Source organism: Zophobas morio, unplaced genomic scaffold (genome assembly GCF_036711695.1).
Source record: "Zophobas morio isolate AGI-343-1 ecotype UQ-CSIRO unplaced genomic scaffold, CSIRO_AGI_Zmor_V1 ptg000016l, whole genome shotgun sequence".
Taxonomy (NCBI): Eukaryota; Metazoa; Arthropoda; class Insecta; order Coleoptera; family Tenebrionidae; genus Zophobas; species Zophobas morio.
The window spans coordinates 718955-743950 of NW_026972121.1; the positions used below are offsets into that span (position 1 = coordinate 718955).

At 32.4% G+C, this 24996-nt stretch overlaps 1 protein-coding gene across 1 annotated transcript in view; it reads right to left on the minus strand.

Annotated features, from left to right (window-relative positions):
• The window catches only part of LOC135129479 (acid sphingomyelinase-like phosphodiesterase 3b), a 266257-nt gene that overhangs the window by 223278 nt on the left and 17983 nt on the right, over nucleotides 1-24996 (minus strand). The gene's annotated exons all lie outside the window — the stretch shown is intronic.

Below are 24996 nucleotides of genomic sequence, written 5' to 3' on the forward strand. Positions count from 1 at the left end.
ATGGAAAAACAAAAACGTAAAGCTCTAACCTTAAAGGACAAGTATGATATTATACAAAAAATACAAAGTGGTGTTAAACAACGCGATGTTAGCCAGGAAATGAACTTGATAAAATCCACTGTTTCTATGATATGGAAGCAAAGAGAAGCCATTTTATCAGCGTATGGTCAGGGAAATTCTACGTGTAAAAAAATGAGAAAATCAAAGCACCATGAAATGGATCAAGGGCTTCTTAAGTGGTTTACACAAAAAAGACAAGAAAACGTTCCTGTAAGTGGTATTATTCTACAAGAAAAAGCTAATGAAATGGGTAGTAAAATCGAAAACAAAGACTTCAAGTGTTCTAAAAGTTGGATTGAACGTTTTAAAAGAAGACATAATATCCGAACAGGAAAAATTGTGGGTGAGTCTGCAGCAGTAGATTTGAATGTTGTTAATGACTGGTTAACTAATGTTTGGCCTCATATTCGGAAAAACTATGACAGTGAAGACATTTTTAACGCTGATGAGACAGGGCTCTTTTATCAAATGACTCCTGATAAGACTTTAAAATTTGTGGGAGAAAGTTGTGCTGGAGGAAAGTTATCTAAATTGAGGATTACAGTTTTAGTAGCTGCCAATATGTCTGGAACAGAAAAAAGGAAATTGTTGGTTATAGGCAAATCTGCCAATCCTAGATGTTTCAAAAATAAACAATTGCCCGTAAAATACAAATCAAACCGTAACGCGTGGATGACCTCTGAAATTTTCACAAATGAACTGCTTGAATGGGATGAACAATTAAAACAAAAAAATAGGAAAATTGTACTTTTAGTTGATAACTGTACAGCTCACCCTGAGATTAAACTAAACCAAATTAAATTAGTTTTTATGCCACCGAATACGAGTTCAAAATTACAACCGATGGATCAAGGTGTAATTCATTCATTAAAGAGCCATTATAGGAAAATTTTACTCGCGCAGATGATAGAGGCTATGGACAACGGAAAAACATTTTCAGTTAGCATTTTAGATGCTGTAAATTTTATTCACATGGCTTGGCAAAAGGTTAGCAAAGATACAATAGCAAACTGTTTCAAGCATGGAGGATTTTCTGAAAAAAGTGCTGAATTTGATGCAGACGATGAGCTTCCCCTAACAGAATGGTTAAAAAAACATGAAGATGATCCTGGACTTATTTTCACAGATGTGGATAATGCAATTGAAATTGCAGTGCAAGAGAAAATCGGGGAATTTAATTTTGAAGAATATGTGGAAATTGATAACGACATAACGGTAACAGAAAGACTAACTGACGAGCAGATTATAGAATCAGTGACATCAGTCATGGCAACAAGTGACGAGGCCGAGGGTGAGGAAAATGAGTCTGATGAAGATGTTGATGTTTATGTTCCTTCTCTTAATGAAATGGCGCAAAAAATGGCAGAGACTCGCAACTTTTTAGAATCGCGCACTGTTCCGGAGCCTATATGGAACAGCTTTTGCAACCTCGAACGCTATATTAGTGACATTCACTTTTCTAATAGATATGTACAGACAAAAATAACTGATTTTGTCAAGTAGACTTGTGTTTATGTGACGTCTTGTTATATGTAATTACATAAATAGCTATGTTTTTTTTTATTTTTAGTTTATAAACCAAGAAATATTTTTTGAATTGTTCCCAACGTAGAATTGAAGTAAATTGAATTTAAACAAACGCAGTTTTTATTTTTCCGTTAATAGTGAACTTCGGATATAATGAACTAGTTTTGTTACATTTTTTGAGTTCATTATAACCGGACGCTACTGTATAACACTGAATAATTGGAATCTTAGGAAGTCGAGGAATAGAAAAAAAAAATAGATTATATGAGAAATCGGAAAACTGAAAATTCAGAAACGTTAAAATTTGAAAAATTAAAATATTGGAGAACTGAAAAATCGAAAAATTGAAAAATCTAAAATTTTAAACATTGAGCAATTAAAATATGGCAAAATCATAAATTTCGCAAGTTTTTACAAGATTAATAGGCGCAAAATCAGTTCTATCTTAACAAGTACTAAGCCCGCCCACCCGCCCACTATTTTTTCAGAGGATATGTGATTTGCCGAAATAAGTCTTATCTTAGCAAGTACTAGCCCCGCCCATCTGCCACTTATTTTCTCAGAGGATATGTCATTTGCCAAAATAAGACTTATTTCACCAAGTACTAGCAAGTACTACGTTCTGAAAAAATAAAGGACTGGTGGGCGGGGCTAGTACTTGCTACGTTAAGACTTATTTCGGCAAATGACTTATTCTCTGAGAAAATAGGGGGCGGGTGGGCGGGCCTAGTACTTCTTAAGATAAAACTGATTTTGCGCCTATTAATCTTGTAAAAACTTGAGAAATTTAAAGGTGTTAAATTGCAAATTTCCATAGTAACTTACTAAGAAGAGTAGTCTTATTTTGGCAAATTACAAATCCTCTGAGAAAATAGGGGTGGGTGGGCGGGGCTAATATTTGCTCAGAAAAGACTAATTTTGGCAAAGGTCTTACCCTCTGAGAAACTAGAGGGCGGGTGGGCGGGGCTAGTACTTGCTAAGATAAGACTGATTTTGGCAAATGATATATCCTCTGAGAAAATAGAAATCGAAAAACCGATAAAACGAAAAATCGAAACATGGAAAAATTCAAAAACTGAAACATCGAGAAATCGAAAAATCAAAAGATCGAGAATCGAGGAGTCGAAAATTCGGAAAGTCGAAAAATCGAAAAATTGAAGAAGTATATAATAACCACCAAAATTGTGACTAAAAATATGTAAAAATTAATACAAAATAGAACACATTAAATTATATGAGATGTTTATAAATAAAAGCATCTAAATAACAACCATTTCCTGCAGGAATTCTGAACGCTTAGAGTCGACATTGGCCTGAGTGCACTCCGGTCTGCGCATCAAACAAGTTCTCAAGCGACGAATAATAATAAATTTATAATTTTTTGTTTCAGCCTAGTTCGTTTCAACGGGCGATGAAGTTAGCTCAGTTACCTTTACCCCAAGCGCCCTCTCCACCACTAATAACCCAATTTATAGCCGCATCCCCTTACACAATTTATAAAACGATCAGCCTGCATTGTCACCGGCCCGTAAAAGTCCCTATCTATCAACAGCCATAAAACTCATTCCTCTCAGTTTTACTTTGAGGACGATCCCGTTTCTGCGGTTCGTTACGGCGGATTATTTTCGTTATAAATCACGTGTATAGCGTTTTAAATCAGATAATGCCGGGTTTGCATCGGCTTTGAAATTTTAATGTACGGAAGGTCGGATGGTTTCGTGCCTGAAACAATGCGGTCTTAATGTATGCGATTTTATCGTGCTCGATTTGATGATTTTCTCGAGGAAAGTAATGTTTTTGAGGTCATTACCATGTCGAAATAGTAAACAGTTTGGGTAATGAGTCGGGTTACAAAACGACCAACTTTAGGGGCTGTTGTGACGGGGATGGTAATGCGAAATCGATACTTTTTCTGACGAATTTGTTCGACGAAAGTGAGTTAGTGTTGCTTCAACAGTTTGCAGTTTTTGCAAAAAGACGAAAAAGTCGATTTACGACGCGCCGTTTCGGATAACATGATCGGGGGACGGCGAGAAGTTTCTGAAGCGTGATGTGTGTAGGATATCCAAGGCGGTAATATCTTCTCTTATTCGTGACATTAAAGAGCAGCAAGCTGATAAATTATTTAATTTCAATAATAATAATTGCAAATTGCCCGGCTTACCTCAGAGCTACAAGGGTTAAAAACATAACCCACTTTTACGACGGGCTCTATTTTACGTAAACTTCGTTTCAAGGCGTCGTTCGTCACTCTCGTGTCCTAAATTCCGCTTAAGCAAGTGAATTCTCGGAAAAACCGGGTTGTTAATTACGACTTACGCAGACGTGATTGTTTTTTCGAGCCCTGGAAAAACCGGCCTCCAGGTGTCGCTCCGCCCTATTCGATTAACGTCTCGTGCCGCACTAAGGGCTTTAAGCAAAGCGTCTTGTTACTTTTTATGACGTATTTACACAAGTATCTCTCCCTTTTCCGGATTGAGTCATTCGTTTGTAGTGCAGAAAATGTCGCAGGGCACGTCTCATTTAAACCCGCTTGAGATGGATTATATGTAATAAAGAAAAGCGAGCACGTGACTTTAACGCGATAAAACAACGACTTGGATAGGATCGCACTATTTTAACCCTCGGGACTTACAGAGTAGCGACGCCCTCGCAACGATCTCCTGGCTAGATTAACCCTCACACACCCAACCTGGCCTCGATTTGATGGCGGCCGAAATGGTTACTTCTTGATTTACAAGATTTAAGTCTGGCCAACAGATGGTGCGGATTGTGGGGGGAGAGAGAACGTCGAAATGGAATTGGTGAGTAAATCGAAGGTGGACCTGGAGTTACTAAATGAACGTAAGAAAGATCGAACCTACACAAAAATTATATAAACATAGACAACTAAACGAATTAAAAAAACACCTTCGAAATCTTGAAATTTTAAACATATAAAAACATCTGACCCAGATTTAATTTTAAATTAATAATTTAATTTTTAAACAGCGTCTGTGTTTAAAATTTTAAAGGTGAACACTCTGAATATCGAATAAAATGTAAATTGGGTCACTTAGGAAAGGTTAACAATTTATTGCTAAAATTTAATTAAACAACAAAGTAAACATTAATATAGGAACGTCATCGCACTAACTGCAAAGAAGTAGAGATAATGAAAATTTTGTGATGACGTCATAAATTTTTTGGGGGGAATAAACAGATATATTTTGATTAACAATTTACCATGCTTGCAATAACTTTAAGCATGGATAGTGGACAGACAGACAGACGGACGGACGGACGGACGGACGGACGGACGGACGGACGGACGGACGGACAGACGGACAGACAGACAGACAGTTTACCTGAGGGTAAACGTATCCAACAAAGTCGGACGCGAATAAAGAAATATAAAAAATATTTTTTATATATATTTTGCACTTTTTTTAATCTACATAGTATTCTGGATGGAAAATTTGTATAAGGAAATATAGATTTTGTAATGAGTTTCCACCCCATAATTGTAAAATCCATATTTTCTTGCAAAAAATGTACAATTTTGACCATGTTCCGAAATTTTATTTTTTGATTTTTTGATTTTTTGATGTTTCGATTTCTGTATTTTTGATTTTTGACTTCTTCAGTTTTTCAATTTTTCAAATTTTGACATTGCTAAATGTTCAATTTTCCGATTACTCAATTAATCTATTCTTGATTTTCCTATTTCTCGACTTCTCAAAGTTTCGATTTTTCTTTCAGTTTTGCCGATTTTTCGATTTTTATACTCCTCGATTTTTTGATTTCTCAATTTTTCAAAATTTTGACGTTTTCAATTTTCAGTTTTTCGATTTCCGAAGTAATCTTTTTTTATTTCCCATTTTCCGACTTCCCAAAGTTTCAATTTTCCACTTCTTCAATTTTTCGATTTTTCAGATTTTTGATGTTCCAATTTTTCGATTTTTAAGCTTACGATTTTTCGACTTTATTTTTTTAGTTCTTCGAGTTCCCAATTTTCCAATTTTTTGGAAATTTCTTTCTGTTTTGGGATTTTTCAATAATTCGATTTTTCGACTTTTCGATTTTTGGACTACTGAATTTTTTTATTTCTCAATTTTTTACTTTTTGGATTTTCAATTTGTCGTTAAACTTTAGATTTTTCTATTTTTCGATTATTTTATACTTCGATTTCTCAATTTTTCAACTTTTCGATATTTTAATTTTTCGATTATTGACATTCCAAATTTTTCGATTTCTCGAGTTTTCAGTTCTCCTTTATTTCAAGTTTTCAATTTTCCGAGTTTTTAAATTTTTGATTTTTGGATTTCTCGATTTTTCAATTTTGCAATATTTTAATTGTCCGATGTTTAAATTTAAATTTCTTTCAGTTTTGGAATTTTTCATTACGTATTTTGATTCTTCGACCTTTCAATTACTCGACGTCTGGATTTTTCGATTTCCCGATTTTTTATTTTTTGGATTTTCAGTTTTTCGTTATTAAACCTTAGATTTTTAAATTTTTCGACTGTTTTTTCCTCGATTTTTGAATTTTTCAACTGTTCGATGTTTTAATTTTTCAATTTCTAGAATTCTAAGTATTTCTATTTTTTGAGTTTTCAGTACACGATTTCTCGATGTCCCAGTTTTTGAATTTTTCGATGTTTCGATTTTTAGATTTTTCGATTTTTACTTTTGGGCTTCTGAATTTTTCAATTCTCCAATTTTTCGATGTTTCGATTTTTCAGTTATCCAACAATTTTCAATTTTTTAAATTCTTGGGTTTCGATTTTTCGATTTGTCGATTTTTCAGTTTTTCGATTTTTAAATTTAAGATTTTCGAATTTTTATTTTTTGAGTTTTTGATGTTTGGATTTCTCGATTTTTCAATTCTGCGACATTTTAATTGTTCAATGTTTTAAATTTTAGATTTTTCGATTTTTCAGTTCAATATTGTTTCAAATTTTGACGTTTCTGAATTTTCAGTTTTTCAATTTCTCAATTAATTTATTTTTTTATTTTCCAATTTCTCGAGCCAAAGTTTCGATTTTTCAGTTCTTCAGTTCTTCAATTTTTCGGAATTTCCAAGTTTTTGATTTTTCAATTTTTCGATTTGTTAAGTTTATGATTTTTCGACTTTGCTTTTTTGACTTTTCTATTTCTCAATTTTTCAATATTTTTTAATTCTCCAATTTTTGGATATTTTGTTCAGTTTTGTATTTTCCAGTTTTGATTTCAATTTTTCTTCTATTTTTCAATTTTTCAATATTTCAGTTTTTGAGATTTTTTAGTATTTCGACTTTTCGCATTTTTGAGTTTTGGATTTTTCGATTTCTCGACTTTTTCCTTTTTGGATTTTTAATTTTTCGTTTTTAAAACTCTGTAACTTTCATTTAAATAAAATAAAAATAAAAAAAAAATTGGACTATTTTATGATTCGATTTCTCTCTTTTTTTTTAAAACCTTTGAATTTTCAATTTTTCGGCTGTTTTGACTTGGATTTCTCAATTTCTCGACTTTTCAATTTTTAAAATTTTACGTTTTTCGATTTCTTGAGAGTTCTATATTTTAGTTTCTCAATTTTCGCTTTTCCAATTTATTTTTGAATTTTTCGATTTTCCCACTCTTCGATGTTTCGAAATATAAATAGGCTAAACTCGAAAAGTCCAAAAGTTAAAAATGGAAAAATCGATAAATCGGGAGACTGAACCAAACATTGAAACACATGAATCTCGATAAATCTGAAAAAACTGAAAAATCGAAAATTTAAAAATTTGGAAAATTAAAATATAGATATATGAAAATTCGAGAGTTGAAAAATTGAGAAATCGAAATATAAAACAGTCGAAAAATTGAAAAATCGAAACTTTAAAACGAAAAACTCAAAATTATATAAAAAATCGAATTATCGAAGAATCCAGAGGTCGAAAAATCAAAAAGTCGAAGAATCGAAATGTTGAAAAATCCCAAAAAGTGAGAAATTAAAAAACTAGACAATTGACAAATTTTAAAACTGAAAATTTAGCAACGTCAAAATTTTTGAAATTGAAAAATCTAAGTATAAAACAGACGAAAAATTGAAAAATCAAAAGTTTAAGGAAAAATTGTAAATCCAAAAAGTGAAATATCAAGAAATCATAAAATCCAGGAGTCCAAAAAAAGAAAAGTCGAAAAATCCAAATATTTAAAAAAAATAACTGAAAGAAATATCCAAAAAATGGAGAAATCAAAAAAAACTGGAAAATTGAGAAATCGAAAAACCGAAAAATCTCATGAATGGATAAATTGCGACTAACTATTTACCATCAGCTCCACAGACCAACCACGGACGAGTTTTCCATAAATGTTCGACACCTACTCAAGCTTTAATTTTTTTAGGACAATAAATATCACAAACTGATTTTAGCATCTACTAGCCCCGCCCACCCACCCTCTCCTTTCTTAGAAAGTATCTCATTAGCCAAAATCAGTCTTATCTTAGCAGCTACTAGCCCCGCCCACCCACCCTCTCTTTTCTTAGAAGGTATGTCATTTGCCAAAATCAGTCTGATCCTAGCTAATAGCTGCTAAGATAAAACTGATTTTGGCATATGACATATCCTCTAAGAAACGAGAGGGTGGGTGGGCGGGGCTAGTACTTCTTAATCCAAGACCGATTTGGGTAAATGACATACCCTCTAAGAAAAGAAAAAATTGAAAAATTGAAATATAGAAAAACTGCAAACTCAAGAAATCAAAAATCTAGAAGTTTAAAAATTGAAAAGTTAAAATATCGAAAAGTTGAAAAATTGAGAAATCTAGGGCCGGTTTATAGAACAGCGAGTTAAATATTTAATCCTCGATTAGTTTAACAGAGAATTAAAATGTGGAATATGAGCCCGTGATTGGTTGAAATATGTGCGTTGCCTCGCAACGGACCTCAGTTAAAAGTTAATCGCGAATTAACTTTAACATCGCTTTCTATAAATCGGGTCTTAAAGTTTTAAAAACGAAAAATTGAAAACCCAAAAGTAAAAGTCGAGAAATCCAGATCTTAAAAAATCGAAAATTCGAAATACTAAGAAATCACAAAACTGAAGTATTGAAAAATTGGACAATAGAAGAAAAATTGAAGAATTGAAAAACTGAAATATTACAAAATTGAACGAAAAATCCAAAAATTGGTAAATTAAAAAAATGAAAACTTGAGATAGGATTTATTCAGCAATATTTTGAGGTGACGTCATCAATTTTTTAGGGGGGATGCGCAAACACATTTCGAGAAAAAATTACCATGCATATGATAACTTATGAATGTTTAGTTAGTTTTACGTCCTCGAAAAGTTCTAATAAAAATCATTAGAAAGTTGGATGTTAACAATAATTTCGTAATAGAGGGTCAGTTAATACATAGATTATTTTTAAATTGTGTTAATAGAGCATTTATTGAAGTTATAATCAAGGTCTGTGTATGTATCAAAAGCACGGTTGTTTTTATTTCAATCTATAAAATATTTATAACGATGAAGCTCTTATTATTCTAATTAATACAGAACAGAGAAAAATTCGTTTTCCATTTAAACTGTTTGCCATCGAACACTTTATTGAATTTTCCTTACACGTGGAACGTTTTGTTTGAATATTTTATGAATTTTACAATTTCTAAAATTACGTTTCACAAAAAAAATCATACATACCGTTCTGGTAAGTTTTTCCTTCGCTTTAATTTTAATCCTCAACAACCTCCGCTAGAATTTAACATGATTCTCATTAGTTTCGTTAAAAAAACGTACATTTTCATAAAACAACAGGTAAGGACCACACTAGTTTCGCTTTGATTGGATCCGTTAAAATTTCCATTCATTACTCTAGCCATGCCGTCCCCGGATTGGATTTTAACACAATTGCCACTTTTGTTTGTCTACAAACATTCATTCCGCGATTGAGCCACATATCCAAATAAAACAAAATTTTATGAACAAAATCTGGTTTTTCCGTTCTATAATTGAGTCAGTTCAAATATGCATGACTCGCTTTCATTTTTTATTTAATCCACTTATTGCAAGTTATCTGTTTTAATGATTTTGGAACCGCTGTGTTATCGATGGTTAGGAAATATTTACACAGTCGGGGCGAACCAGAACTGTTGCAACAAATATCCAAAAATGGGGGTTTTCTGTCTTTGCGATTAAATTGTTGGGGACAGATAAAAATTAAATTAAAATAATTAATTAAAAATATCTAGATACAGATTGTTTTCGATTTTTTCGAAATTTATCTAGATACAGATACAAGAAAACAGATCCTTTTTGAAGCTTTGGTGAATAAAATAACTGAAAACATGTTTATGTATTTTTTATGTATTGTTTAATGAATTTTTTAAAATTAACAACATTTCGAACATATTGTCACCTAAATTATTTCTTCTGGGTGTCAGAATTTGGTTTCCGCTACTAAACACCCGTTCCACAGGTGCAGAAGAAGGAATTGTGGTATTAAATTTAAAAAATAAACATTTTACCGTAGCGTAGTTATTCAAGACTGAAAAATTTTTCTTTTTTCTTGCAAATAGGCCATCGCTTCGCTGTTTGATGCGTCGCAAATTGTGCAATATGTATTACGTACGCTTAAAAAGAATATTTTTATGTTTTTATTCTCATACTACAGTGTCCAAATTGTGTTTGAGTATATCTAATAATTATCTCCAGCATTAAAATTAATATTTCAAAAGAATACGGGAAATGATTATTCTGTGCTGAAGGTCTATTGTCGGCAACCTGTCATACATTATTATTCTTCAATATCGGCTTACGATGTTTTTATGACCATGTCCGGTAATCGTCTATCCCGGTGCGGCAGGTATATATATTTTAGGAAGAATTGCTGGTTCCGTTTAAGGCAAAATAAGTACAATTTCTTAGAAGGGTATTTAAACCCCTTATAGGATCAAAGGCTGCCTGGCAGGCCGGAACCACCAGAGTGCAACTTTAAATTTTCAGATTTTTGTTGAAACTCATTTTATTTTAATCTCGTTTCACGATTTCTGAGAATATATCACGATAAATTAGTCTACAGAGGCTTGTAAAAATATTAATTTTATTGCCCAAGAATTACACTTAAACATAATCGGCACATTCTAGGGCAAAACGGACCTGCCAAGCCCGCCTCGCGTTAGGTCCAACAATGAAAAAGTGAAGAAATGACACATGTGGCAACAGGAAAAGATGCTACATTTGTCTGAAAAATAAAGGTATAAAACAGTAACAAATATGCGATTTATGTGAGAGAAATGTTTGTATTGAACATTCGATTAGTCGATTACAGAACTAATTTGTGCTAATTGAAAAAATTAATCATTATGGAACACGCAATTATTATTTTCTAAAAATAATAACATACCTTAAACAAATATTTTTACTATTAAAATTACTCTTATTTCATAACACAAATACAACCAGCGGGCCTACCGGACCCAGGTTGCTCAGGTACACAGATAAAATGCATTGCCCCGATAAGCGTAAAACGCAGTGAATTGTGAATTGTGGTTTATGGTTTTTAAAATACCATCTTACCATGGCTTAGATTTATTACCCCTCAGGATTATATTTAAAGATGTATAAGTACTGAAGGCTACAATGTAGGAAATTATGGTATTTAAAATATGAAAATTTCCGTGACAGAACACTATTAGTGGACCTCTTACCTCTATTTTTGTTTATGTGACCAAAATCACCAACATGAAGTATCAAAAATTACTACTAGTATAACTCAACTAATAAATAACTACTGAAAAAAAAGTGAAATAAAAAAATGTATCTGCATCTGCGCCATTAATTTTATATCTAGATACAGATATTTTATGCTAAAATTCGATTTTATCTAGATACCCAAAAATGTATCTAGATCTGCCCAACACTGACAGTAAGTATGGAATTCATTGATGTATTTTGTCTGAGAACACTTCGTTCATGTTTATGCAGTAGCATGCAATTTGCATTCGTTAAAATTTTTAAAATAACAAAGCATAGCGAGGTTCCACTTCGTCGTAAACGATAAAGCTGCAGCCGCTGTTTTCTTTTAGGAAAATTTTATAACCAATACGACTTCGCCACGCAACCAGCGGTGCTCGAAGCTAACCAATTACATGCGAGTTTTTCAAATGTTGTGGCTAATTAAGTGGCAGACTTTAGTAAAAAACTCTTTCTAACTAAATTCAGTCAGAACATGCTCGTTAGTGGATGTTCAGACTGTAAAGTCAAAATGTTAGTCTCTCCGTATATCACATTAGCTAGTATGTATACACTAATCCAATTTGTGTCAATCTCAAACTTTATTAAGTGGTTAATTTAGGTCAGAAGTTATAGGATCGCGTGCCGTTGGTTCGAAAGGCTCGTGCGCGTTCTCCAGAGACTGATTCATAGGGAAGTTACGATTATGGAAATTTCGGCTACTTATTGTAGGTAGGTAGAGGAACCTAAATTTTTGATTTTCGGTGTTACAAAAATGGCGCAGTCGCATGCTAGTTTCAACCCACATACCAATTGATTAAATAAAAAATTAGTAAATCAGCCCGCCAGGTTTAGTTACGGTAATTCCGACTGGTAATTCGCAATCAAATTAACGCGGACGTGCCTCCGGGGATTTCTGTCGAAAAGTGTTGAAATTTTCCATACAATGCCATAACACTACGTTTTACTGAACAATGTAATTTGAAGGGTTTCAACATGGTGGTCTTGCATAGCCGCAAACGCAACATTGCTATTATTGCGATGATAAATATTGTGACGCGCGTGAATAAATTGGAACTATAATATTTGGATAATATTTGATTAGAAATCATTAATTATTCGACGATAATGGCGCCAGGTAAATGAATTATTGTTCCTGCTGCGGCCGCCAATTCTGACTAATGGGAACTGGGGAGTTTGGCCCGATTGCTGCGAACTACAAATTTTAGTGAACAAGTCGAGAATTAAAATTTCAACACTTGAAGCCAGTTTCAACTTCCCCAAAACGTTAACGGCACGTTAATTAAATTGTGTTTATTATTTACTTTTTAAGGCCTTCATTATTTAAGATTCATTGTGTTGGAGTTCGTGAACACTTTTTAATGACAGTTTAGCTGAGTGAAAATAAGCGAAAGACAGTGTTTGTGCATAGATGAATATAGATGCGACATACAGGCTGATTTTGCAAAACCACCCTTATTGACATGCCTATAAAAAAACTTGTTTCACTACAACTCGTCGCCTGAGAACTTGTTTGATCTACAGACCAGAGCGCGCTCAGGCCAATGTCGACTCTAAGCGTTCAGAGCGATTTGTTTGGGCACTGTGTTCTATTTTGTATGAATTTTTAAATGTTTTTAGTGACAATTTTTGTGGTTGTTTTCCATACACTGTATGATGTTAACAGTGAGAAAAAAAAAATGAAAAAATGAAAAATTGAAATAATCGAAAATTCGAAAAATCGAGAAATCTATTAATCGAAAAATCGAAACCTTAAAAAATCGTAAAACTGAAACATTGAAACATCGAAAAACCGAGAAATCGAAAAATCAAAAGATCAAGGAATCGTGGAGTCGAAAAGTCGAACAATTGAGAAAACGAAATGGGCGAAAAATCCAAATCTCGATAAATCTAGAAATCAAAAAACTTAAAAATTTGAAAAATTGAAAAACTGAGAGATTGAAAGATCAAAAGAACGAGAATTCGAAAAGTAATGAAGTCGAAAAATCATAGAGAAATCGACAAACAAAAAGTTAAAAGTTGAAAAATTGGAAAAGCGGAAAAATCAAAAAACGAAAAAATGGAAAACTGGAAAAACTGAGAAATTGAAATAGGCCAAAATAAAAAATTGAAAAACTGATAAATCGAAAACGTGAACAATCAAATCTCGATAAATCGGGAATGAAAAATTAACAAATCGAAAAAATTGAAAAACAGAACATTTAAAACCACTGAAAAATCGTGAAACTGTAAACTTCCAACACAGAAATGACGAAAAATTGGAAAATCTAAAAACCCAAAAAGGCGGAAAATCGACAAAACCGAGAAATTGAATTAGCGATTTTTCAGTTTCTCGGTTCTTAAATTCTCCTATATTTTTCTCTATTTTTAGACATTTCTATTTGATTTTCGAATTTTTTTGTTTTAAATTTTTCAATTTATTGATGTTTAGTTTTCTCGATCTTTCGAATTTCCGATTTCTCAATTTTTCAGTTCTTCAATATTACTGTTCCACTGATTTTCGAATTTTTAGATTTTTTGATGTTTTGATTTCTCGATCTTTCGATTTTTCGCCTTTTTCAATTTTAAATTTCTCAGTTCTCAGTTTTTTATTTTCAAATTTCTCACTTTTTCAGTTTGAAATCTTTTGATTTCTCGATTTTGTGCTGTTTCGATTTTTCAATTTCTCAATCTTTTAATGTTTCGATTTCTTTATATTTCAGTTTTTTAATTGAAGAATCCCAAAACTGAAATATCGAAAAATTGAAAAATCAGAAATTTAAAAAAGCGAAAAGTTGAAATATTGAAAAAGTGAGAATTCGAAAAACTGAAAAATCAGGATATTGAAAACTTCATAAACAGAAATGACGAAAAGTAGGAAAATTCAGAGCCCGATAAAGTGAAAAATCAACAAAACCTAGAAATAGAACTTGCGATTTTTCAATTTCTTGCTTCGTCGATTTTCCGTTATTTCAAATTTTCAGTTTTAAAATTTTTAAATTTTTCGAATTCTCGAAAAGCTTTTGATTTTTCGATTTTGTGTCATTTCGACTTCTCAATTTTTCAATTTCTCGATGTTTCCAGAATTCCAGAACTAAAAACATGAAAAATAGAGAAATATCTATGAATTGAAAAATTGAAAAGTCGAGAAATCGAACAATTTTAAGAAAATTGAAACATTAAAATTTTGAAAAATTAAGGCATCGAAAAATTGAACTGTTGAAAAATCGGAAAACCCAAAAGTCGAAAAATTGAAGAATGAAAAAACGGAAAACTTCCAAAACATAAATGACGAAAAATTGGAAAATGTAAAAGTCCGAAAAGGTGAAAAATCGGCAAAACCGAGAAATCAAACTAGCGATTTTTAGACTTTTCAGTTTATAGATATTTAGATTTTTCAATTTTTCGATTTTTCGACATCTCGATATTTAAAAAAATTCGATTTCCACAATCTTTTGATTTCGATTCCTCTTTGTTTCAGTTTTCAATTGAAGAATCTATAAATTCAAAAATCCCAAAAATCAAACATCTAAAAATGGAAAAATAAAGCAATATCGAAGAATTGAGAAATCGAAATATCTTTAAAAAAATGAAAAATTAACACATTGAAAAATTGAAGAATCGAAAAACCAGAAAAATCTGTTTTTTAAACCTTTTGATTTCTCGTATTTGAGCTGTTTCAATTTTTTGATTTCTCAATCTTTTGATGTTTCGATTTCTCTATACATATTTCAGTTTTTTAATTGAAGAATTCATAAATTCAAAAATCCCTAAACTGAAACCTTTTGATTTTTCGCCCTTTTCAATTTTAAATTTCTCAGTTCTCAGTTTTTTTATTTTCGAATTTCTCAATTTTCCAGTTTGAAATCTTTTGATTTCTCGATTTTGTGCTGTTTCGATGTTTCGATTTCTCAATCTTTTGATGTTTCGATTGCTTTATATTTCAGTTTTTTAATTGAATCCATAAATTCAAAAATCCCAAAACTGAAATATCGAAAAATTGAAAAATCAGAAATTTAAAAATTCGAAAAATTGAAAAATAGAGGAATATCGAAGAATTGAAAAATCGAAATTGGAAAAATCTTTAAAAAAGCGAAAAGATAAAATATTGAAAAAGTGAAAATTAGAAAAACTGAAAAATCAGGATATTGAAAACTTCCAAAACAGAAATGACGAAAAATTGGAAAATCTAAGAGCCCGATAAAGCGAAAAATCGACAAAACCTAGAAATAGAACTGGTGATTTTTCAATTTCTCGTTTCTTCAATTTAAGATTGAAAAATCTAAAATTTAAAAATCCAGAAAATGAAAAATCGCAAAAGTAAAAAGGTAGACACATCGAAAAATCCACAAGTCAAAAATAGAAGAGCCGAAGAATTGAAATACTGAAAAATCCTAAAACTGAAAAGAAGTCAGAAATGTGAAGTCGAAAAATAGAAACCTTAAAAAATCAAAAAATTGAAAAATCAAAAACCTGAAACATCAAAAAATTAAAGAATTGAAGAACAGGAAAATCTAAACACTCGAAGGTCAAGAAATAGGAAAATCAAAACATCTAGTACTTACTACGAAAAGATTAAATTTGGCAATTGATATACCCCCGAAAAAAACAGAGGGCGGGTGGGCGGGGCTAGCATTTGCGAAGATAAGACTGATTTTGGCAGTTGATACGCTCTTTAAGAAAAAAACTTAAAACTCGAAAAAAAAGCGAATCGAATCGAAAAATTGGAAAAGCCAAAAATTGTAACTTCGAAAAATTGTAAAGTTGATAAACTATAGCTTTAAAAAATCGCCCACCCACCCACCTTTTAATCCGATGTTTACTACAAAAAGAAAAACTCTTTTCCATGAATTTTTTCTAAACAAAAGTCCTTCATTTAGGAAAAAAAATGTAACATAATCATTGATTTCTTGTATAGGTAATAGAATTTTTGAGTTCATTAGACATTCAAAAAATGTTTGATAAAAATAAAAACTAATCTCATTGCAAAAAAAAGTGATATATTTACTTGTATGTTGAGATCTTGAGGTTGTCGAAGTTAAAAAAATGGGTAACACTTCTGGACTTTCTGAGCAAGATCAGAGTGAAAAAATGTGACACAATTAGACGTCATTTTTATTTAATTTTTCAAAAATTTGTCAAAAATTGTAAATCTTGAAAACCTAATTGTTGTTGCGGACCGTAAATACCATAATGTATTTGCTTAAACACAGTTGACACTAAAAAATGAAAGACCTGCTTTGAAATTTTTATATTGATTATCTCAAAAAACGTCAAAATTTTCACTTGGAGATCAACTACAAAAAAAATTCTACATCCTTCTTTATCTTCGTTGCAAGCAAATTATTTCCAAATCAGTCATCTAAAGAACTCAACTTCCCATAAAGATATTTCATTACAATAAAAATAAAAGTCGCCCGCCCATCCACCCATCTTTAATCCGATGTCTACAACAAAAAGAAAAACCCTTTTCCATGATTTTTTTTCTAAACAAACGTACTTCATTCAGGAAAAAAAAGTAACATAATCATTGATTTCTTGTATAGGTAATAGAATTTTTGAGTTCATTAGACATTAAAAAAATGTTTGATAAAAAGTAAAACTAATCTCATTACAAAAAAAAGTGATATATTTACTCATATGCTGAGATCTTGAGGTCGTCGAAGCTAAAAAAATTGGTAACACTTCTGGACTTTCTGATCAAGATCAGTGAAAAAATGTGACACAGTTAGGCGTCATTTTTATTTAATTTTTCAAAAATTCGTCAAAATTTTGTAAATCTTGAAAACCTAATTTTTGTTGTAAATGCCATTATGTATTTACCTAAACACTGTTGACACTAAAAAATGAAAGACCTGCTTTGAAATTTTGATATTGATTCTTTCAAAAAACGTCAAAATTTTCAGATGGAGATCAATAACAAAAAAAATTCTCCATCCTTCTTTATCTTCGTTGTAAGCAAATTATTTCCAAATCAGTCATCCAAAGAACTCAACTTCCCATAAAATATTTCTCTTCTGAATTTTTTCTGGATAAAAGTCCTTCATTTAGGAAAAAAAATGTAACATAATCATTGATTTCTTGCATAGGTAATAGAATGTTTGAGTTCATTAGACATTAAAAAATTTTTTTATAAAAAGATAAACTAATCTCAGTACAAAAAAAAGTGATATATTTTCTTGTATGTTGAGATCTTGTAGTCGTCGAGGTTAAAAAAACGGGTAACACTTCTGGACTTTCTGATCAAGATTAGTGTGAAAAAATGTGACACTGTTAGGCGACATTTTTATTTAATTTTTCAAAAATTCGTCAAAATTTTGTAAATCTTGAAAACCTAATTCTTGTTGCGGACCGTAAATGCCATTATGTATTTACCTAAACACTGTTGACACTAAAAAATGAAAAACCTGCTTTGAAATTTTGATAATGATTATCTCAAAAAACCTCAACATTTTCAGTTGGAGATCAACTACAAAAAAAAATTCTACATTCTTCTATATCTCCGTCGTAAGAAAATTATTTCCAGATCAGTCATTTAAAGAACTTAACTTCCCTAAAGATATTTCATTACAGTTAAAATAAAAGTCGCCCTCCCACCCACCCATCTTTAATCCGATGTCTACAACAAAAAGAAAAACTCCTTTTCATGAAGTTTTCCTAAACAAAAGTCCTTTATTTGGATAAAAAGTAAGATAAGTATTGATTTCTTGAATAGGTAATTGAAATTTTGAGTTGAGTAGACATTAAAAACATTTTTTCTTTTCTAACATAAGTCGAGGAGTTTCTATGATCAAACGTGACGGAGGCATCTCGTATACATTACAGTGCCTCTATCGTGATTTATTTTATTGTGCATTTCCTCTTCCCTACGATGTAAATGCGATGTTTTCAATTTAGCTAATGGAAATAAATTAGCTCAATAGTTACATAAACATGGTATGGCAGCCATAACTCCGTCTTCTAACTCGGCACTAAAGCAGCCCTAAAGACGTTTAAACTCTATTAAAACCTCCATTAACAAGTCGAATTATGTTTTCATGTAAATAACTCCATCCCTTCAAGCCCGTAAAAAATTAACAAAACGTTCCCCCAAATTCACCAGTATGAATCCAAAGTCACCTCAAATAGCATTCCCGCCATTATCGATCACTTTTCTTCCAGAATATAAATCATGAATACGAAAAAGCACTCCATGACTGTAAAGCGAGTTGTAAATTTTAAATTTTTCATCTGGTTCTGTTTTTCTGTGTGTCATATCGGTCTAGCTCCAGTATGTAAAAGCGTCCGATTTGAATTTCAAACACTCGCTCTTGTCAAGAGTTTCCCCCAAATTAATTCGCTCGGTTTAATAGATGCAGCGGATTTTTTGTTTCCGTATGATTTTATTTTCTACTTTGGAAACTGCGATGGACTCAGATCCGAAAAGAGGTGAACGCACGCATTAATTAGTCCGGATTTTGGTAAGAGAATTTACATGGCGATGAGAAATTGGATGGAACGTAATTGGTTCAAAACACGTGTTGGTGGAATGTACTGTAGTTGCTTTGATGTATGGAGCTGGTAATTGTAGTGCGTTGGTATTTTTGACACGCTGTTAAAGCTGAATTATTTCTCAGTGTAACGATGTACTAATGTTAGTTTATCAAAGTTAGCGTAGATAATTTTCGCATTTACTGCATCTATCCGAAACCCTTTTTCCAAAACATCGCCAACAACTAACCCAGCACTGCATTAACTATGCATTTTCCCTGTCGGCAATTCAGTTGTGCTCTCACAAAAACAAGCCGTCAAATGCTGAAATATTGGCCTCCTTTCAGCAGATCAGATCGAACAGAGAATTCAGTTTTGACGCCAGTTTCCTAACTGCTACGTTGACAAAATATTTATCAAATCGATACAGGGGAAACAGAGTCGTAAATGGCCATTGTTTATGACAGAAGCGGAAACAGCATAAAAAATAAATGGCCCTGGCTGGCATCCTGAATTGTTGAAAAAGTCCGCCTACGCTGAAATGTTCTTTGGTTTGTTGGCAGAAATTTGAGACGGTTGTAGCGGTTAAAAATACGAAAAATGAAGCATCTCGCTGAAACTAGTTCATGGATATGTTCGTTAATTTCGGTGAAAAGGCGTCAGTTACTGTCTTAATTTGCCATGTCTGGGCGAATTTGTTAACGTTATAAGCAATTTATTTATTGGAATTGCGGCTCTCTGTGTGATCCGCTCGTTGTAGAAGGAATTGCGTCAGTTGCGAATATTCACAATCAGTTGCCTAAACACCACTGCGCAATAGTATCAGATTAATCATAACCCTTTCACTGGTTTCTTTAAAATAACTGTTAAATAATTTTCAGAAATAAAAAACCTACGATTCTCTCCCTCTGTTTTTGTCTCGTGTAAAGAACGGCCTATAAAATCGGGATTTATCTTTACCAAAGCAAGATTTAGGAGTGACTTAAATCATCACATTAACTGAACACTTCCACACTCTTTTTCCCATAAAATATTATTTATTTGACATCCCCATAATTGTCCTTCACCACTATCGTACTTGTATCGCCACGATTGGCTTTTATCGTTCCCAAAATCCCCCATAAATCTGACGTAATGTTTACACGAAATAAATAACAACAGCAAGCCTATAATTTCTGCTTCTTTCCATAAATTTTCTTTCCTCCGGTTGACTTGTTTTTAGTAAAGCCCTTATCTTGTCCTTGGAGAAAATATGAACTCGCTTTCGACACAAGGTTCCCATTCTTCTAATGTGGGAAACATTGCTGTTATTCGGTTGTAGTTCTTTATTCCGATACTTCGCCGTATTTTACCAGTTTATATCGGATAAAATACGAAATTGCTTCATCGATAAATGCGCATTTGCGTAGTCTTAGAATTCAAATTGATTTTAATTAATACTGTAAGGTTGGTGTCAGCAATTTGTTGCTATCGTCAGATTGCGGATTGAATTTGACTGATTGCAAGAAACTGCGGCTCTCTGCGTAAACCGCTCGTAAACGGAATTGTGTCGTAAAATGTTCTTAATCTTCTCATCTCAGGTTGATCTGAATTGCGGCTCTCTGTATGATTCGCTCGTCGCTTTTTCATCTTTATAATCAGTTTTTCCATATTTTTTTTTTGATAACGTCGTTAACATTTTAGCAAGGCCACATATATTAATTTAGTATTAATAGACTCCTTAGAGTCTTGGAACATTTAGAATCCTCGAAATCTTTGAAATTTAGAGAACACTGGAATTTGGAATATTTTCACAAATTCAGTAAAATGAGTAAATTTTTGAAATTTCCGGAAGGTCCAGATTTTCTAAATGTCTTTGAATATGCCAAAGTTTTCAAGATTTCTAGGTTTTCAATATTTCTCACACTTCCTAGATATTTCCAGATCTTCTAAAATTATAAACCATCTGGCTACACTGTGCATATATATAATGACCTCAAAATTAATATACTTAAGAACTTTTTCTGTCACACGAAATTATCATATTTCCGCACAAAAGTTTATCATTTTAAACGTGTTTTAGGTTTCTCAGAATAAAAAAATTCATCACAGTTGAACTAGGGTGGGTGGGCGGGCGGGGTTTATATTTGCTCTTGTTTCCTTAATATACATAGTATTCTTTTAACAACCCGATACTCAAAACATGTTTTTTATTTCATGTAAAGAAATAAGTGTTTTGTTGTTAAGCTCCGCCCCATAATGGTTCACGGCGAATAAAAAAACCATCACAATTAAGATAGGGCAGGTGGGCGGGCTTACATTTTGCCTTGTTCTTTTAATATATATGTAGACTTTTTTCACAATATGAAACTTAAAATAAGTTTAAAATGGAAAATTTGTATAAGGAAATATTGATTTTTGCATTAAGCTCCGCCCCATAATTGCAAAATCCATATTTCCTTGCAAAATGTACCATTTTAACCATGTTTCAAGTATCTTGTTGTGAAAAGATGGCTATGTATATTTAGAAAAAGAAGGCAAAATATAAGCCCCGCCCACCCGCCCCAGCTCAATTCTGATATATTTTTTTATTCATCCTAAGCCGAGGGGCGGAGCTTAACTGCAAAATCCTTATTTCTCTACAAGAAATTAAAAATATGTTTTTGAGTATCGTGTTATGAAAAAAATACAGTTAAAGTCAAACATTAAGCCCCACCCATATCTGCCCTGATCTAAATAGTAATGAAGTTATCATTCGTCGGTAGACCTAGGGGCGGAGTCTAATTGCAAAATCCATATTTCCTTACAAAAGTTTACCATTTAGATGTGTTTTAGGTTTCTAGGAATAAAAAAATCATCACAATTAAACTAGGGTGGGTGGGCGGGGTTTATATTTTCTCTTGTTTTCTTAATATACGTAGTATTCTTTGAACAAACCGATACTTAAAGACTTAATTTCATGTAAATAAAAAAATATTTTGTTGTTAAGCTCCGCACCTTTGCTACACGGCGAATAAAAAAAATCATCACAATTGAGATAGGGCGGGCAAAATATAAGCCCCGCCCACCCGCCCTATCTCAATTCAGATTATTTTTTTATTCGTCGTAAGCCAACTTCAAAATTCTTATTTCTCTACGAGAAATTAAAAACATGTTTTTGAGTTTCGTGTTGTTCAGGAATACTATGTATATTAAAAAGAAAGTAAAATCAAAAGTTAAGCCCCACCCATACACGTCCAGATCTCAGTTCTCAGCTGTGATGAATTTTTCGTTGGCTGTCACATCGAGGGGCGGAGCTTAATTGCAGGATCCATATTTGTCTACAAGAATCAAGAATTTACCATTTTAAACATGTTTTAAGGTTGTTATTCTGAAAAGGCGACTACGTATGTTAAGAAAAATAGCAAAATATAAGCTCCGCCCACCCGCCCTATCTCAATTGTAAGGATCTTTTTTTAATCATCGAGATTGCCCTGATCCAAATAGTAATGAAGTTTTCATTCGTTGGCAGACCCAGGGGCGGAGCCTAATTGCAAAGTCCTTATTTCCTTACAAAAGTTTACCATTTTAAACCTGTTTTATTTCTCTAAGAAAAAAAACATCACAATTGAGATAGGGTGGGTGGGCGGGGTTTATATTTTTCCTTTTTTTTAACATACGTAGTATTCTTTGAATAACACGATATTCGAAAACTTATTTTTAATTTCTTGTAAAGAAATAAGTATTTGCAGATGAGCTTTGCCCTCTCGGCTCACGATAAATAAAAAAATCGTCACAATTCAGGTAGGGCGGGTGGGCGGATCTCACATTTTGCCTTTTTGATTCAATATGTATAGAAGCCCCACCCATTCGTCTCGATCTCAATCGTGATGAACTTTTCATTCGTTATCAGACCGAGGGGCGGAGCATAATTACAAAATCCATATTTCCCTATACAAATTTACCATTTTAAACATGTTTTAAGTTTCTTGCTGTGAGAATATGATTACACATATTAAGAAAAAAGGCAAAATGTAGACCCCGCCCACCCACCCTATCTCGATTGCGATGATTTTTTTATTCATTGTCAGATCGAGGGGCGGGGCTTAATTGCAAAATCCATTTTAAACGTGTCTTAAGTTGCTAAGAATAAAAAAAATCATCATAATTGCGATAGGATGGGTGGGCGGAAATTTCTTTTTCAATACGCTACTGAAAAACATGTTTTTAATTTCTCGTAAAGAAATAAGTATTTTGCAGATAAGCCCCACCCCCTTGGTTCACGGCGAATAAAACGATCATCACAATTGAGATTGGGCGGGTGGGCGGGCTTACATTTTGCCTTGTTCTTTTAATATGTGTAGACTTCCTTTCACAATATTAAACTTAAAACATGTTTAAAATGGAAAATTTGTGTAAGGAAGGAAATATTGATTAAAATTCGCAAATTCTTAAAGATTTTTAGAATGTGTCGAGTCTTTAGAATTTTTTAAAGGTTACATATTTCAAACATTTGGAAACTTAAGATTTTGTAAACTTTTGAAATTTTGAGAAAGAATATTTTTTTATCTTCTTTAATTTTTGGGAGTCCTCGTAATTTGTAAAATTTTCGAAATTTTCACATTTTCCAAAATTTTTAAAATTATCAGGCTGCAGTTATACCAGAACTTTGGAATTCAACCTTTTCCAATATTTTCAAGATTTCTAGATCTATCACATAAGACACTTTCTAATTTTTTCCGATTTTCGAAAATTTATATATCTCAATCTTTGGAATTTTTAAAATCTTTGGTATTTTTACAACTTTTAGAATCTTTGGGTTTTTGGAATTTCTCCAGAATCTTTAGAATCTTTCAAGTATTCTAAACAGAATTGTTGCTTTTGACCACCTAAAGTCTTTAAAATCTTTAGTCTTTAGAGTATTTAGTCTTAGAGTTTTTCCAATCTATGAAAATTTTGAACACTGGGAGTTTTATAAAACCTAAAATGTCTGCAGGTTCTTTAAAATTTTAAAGATTTTATTGGATCTTTTTTATATTTAGAACATTTGAACTTTAATTTATTTAAAGTCTGAAGTGTCTTTACATTCGCAATTTCTGGTGTATGTAATTGGTGAAAGCTTTTATATTTTTTCTATAGGTAATCTTTAGAGCTTTCTGATTTTCATTATTTTTAGATACTTGAGAACTATAGAATTTTAAATAGTTTTAGATATTTGGAACATGTGAAATCTTCGAAATTTTTCACAACATTTGGAATCTTTCCACAAATTCGGTCAGAATTTTTAAAAACGTTTTATTACAAATTTTGGAGATGACGTCATCCCATTAGTGATGGGGATGATTAGCAAAGTTTTAGTTAGCGTTTCACCATCTACATATATTTCTAATATACAAATAGAAAACAATCGGTCCGATAGTTTCGGAGGACAGACAGACAGACAGACAAACGGAAACAGTCGATCACTTTTTTTGTACTCTAGAGGTCATGTGGCAATTTGGCAATTGCACTGATACAATACCATTCAGACTGTGTTTACCTAGTCCTTACCGTCTTTACCAACACTAGACAATAAAAGTTTAGTAGATCCAAATAATGTTTATTACACTATAAATTTCCATTTTTGTGGTATTAGTATTTTGGAGAAAGTACAGCAATAAACCTCGACATCTGTTCAGGTCCATAAAAGTAAGCTCGATGTTGGTAAACGTTTAGGCAACTTGTTTACAATTTTTTATAAAGATTCTCGTGGTAGTTGGGCTCGACTGCGAAACTTCTGGCAATATCCGACCTTCGATCCATGTTTGCAAATCCAATTCCCTCCATGGCCGTCCGTCTAATTTGCATGACAGTGCCTCCCCTCCGCCGCCTACTTTTCGCGAGAGTTACGACTTCCTCTACATTTTTTAATAAAAAAATTCATAAAACGTGTGCGTGGTGGAAATATCGGATTAGATCCCAGGACTGGATCCATACATCATTGGGATAATGAAGTCACAGGCGGAGATATTCGAGCCCACCCGTCCGCGATAATTAGACAGAAACGGTAAATCACCTCTCCTTTGTCGATATCTGCCTACCCTTAATTATAATAGGGAGCAAGAAGAAGGATCGGGAAAAAATTGAGAGAAGATAGCTCGCAAGGGCAATATTTATGGTTACTTTTATTTCATTAACGACGTTATCATAAATCGGGAGAGGTCAGAGGAAAGGTCGCTTTGCACGAGGAATTTGTGGGCGGAATTCAAAAATGGCGGAGGCGCCGGGACAGAAAACAACATCGATTTCTCTTATTTAT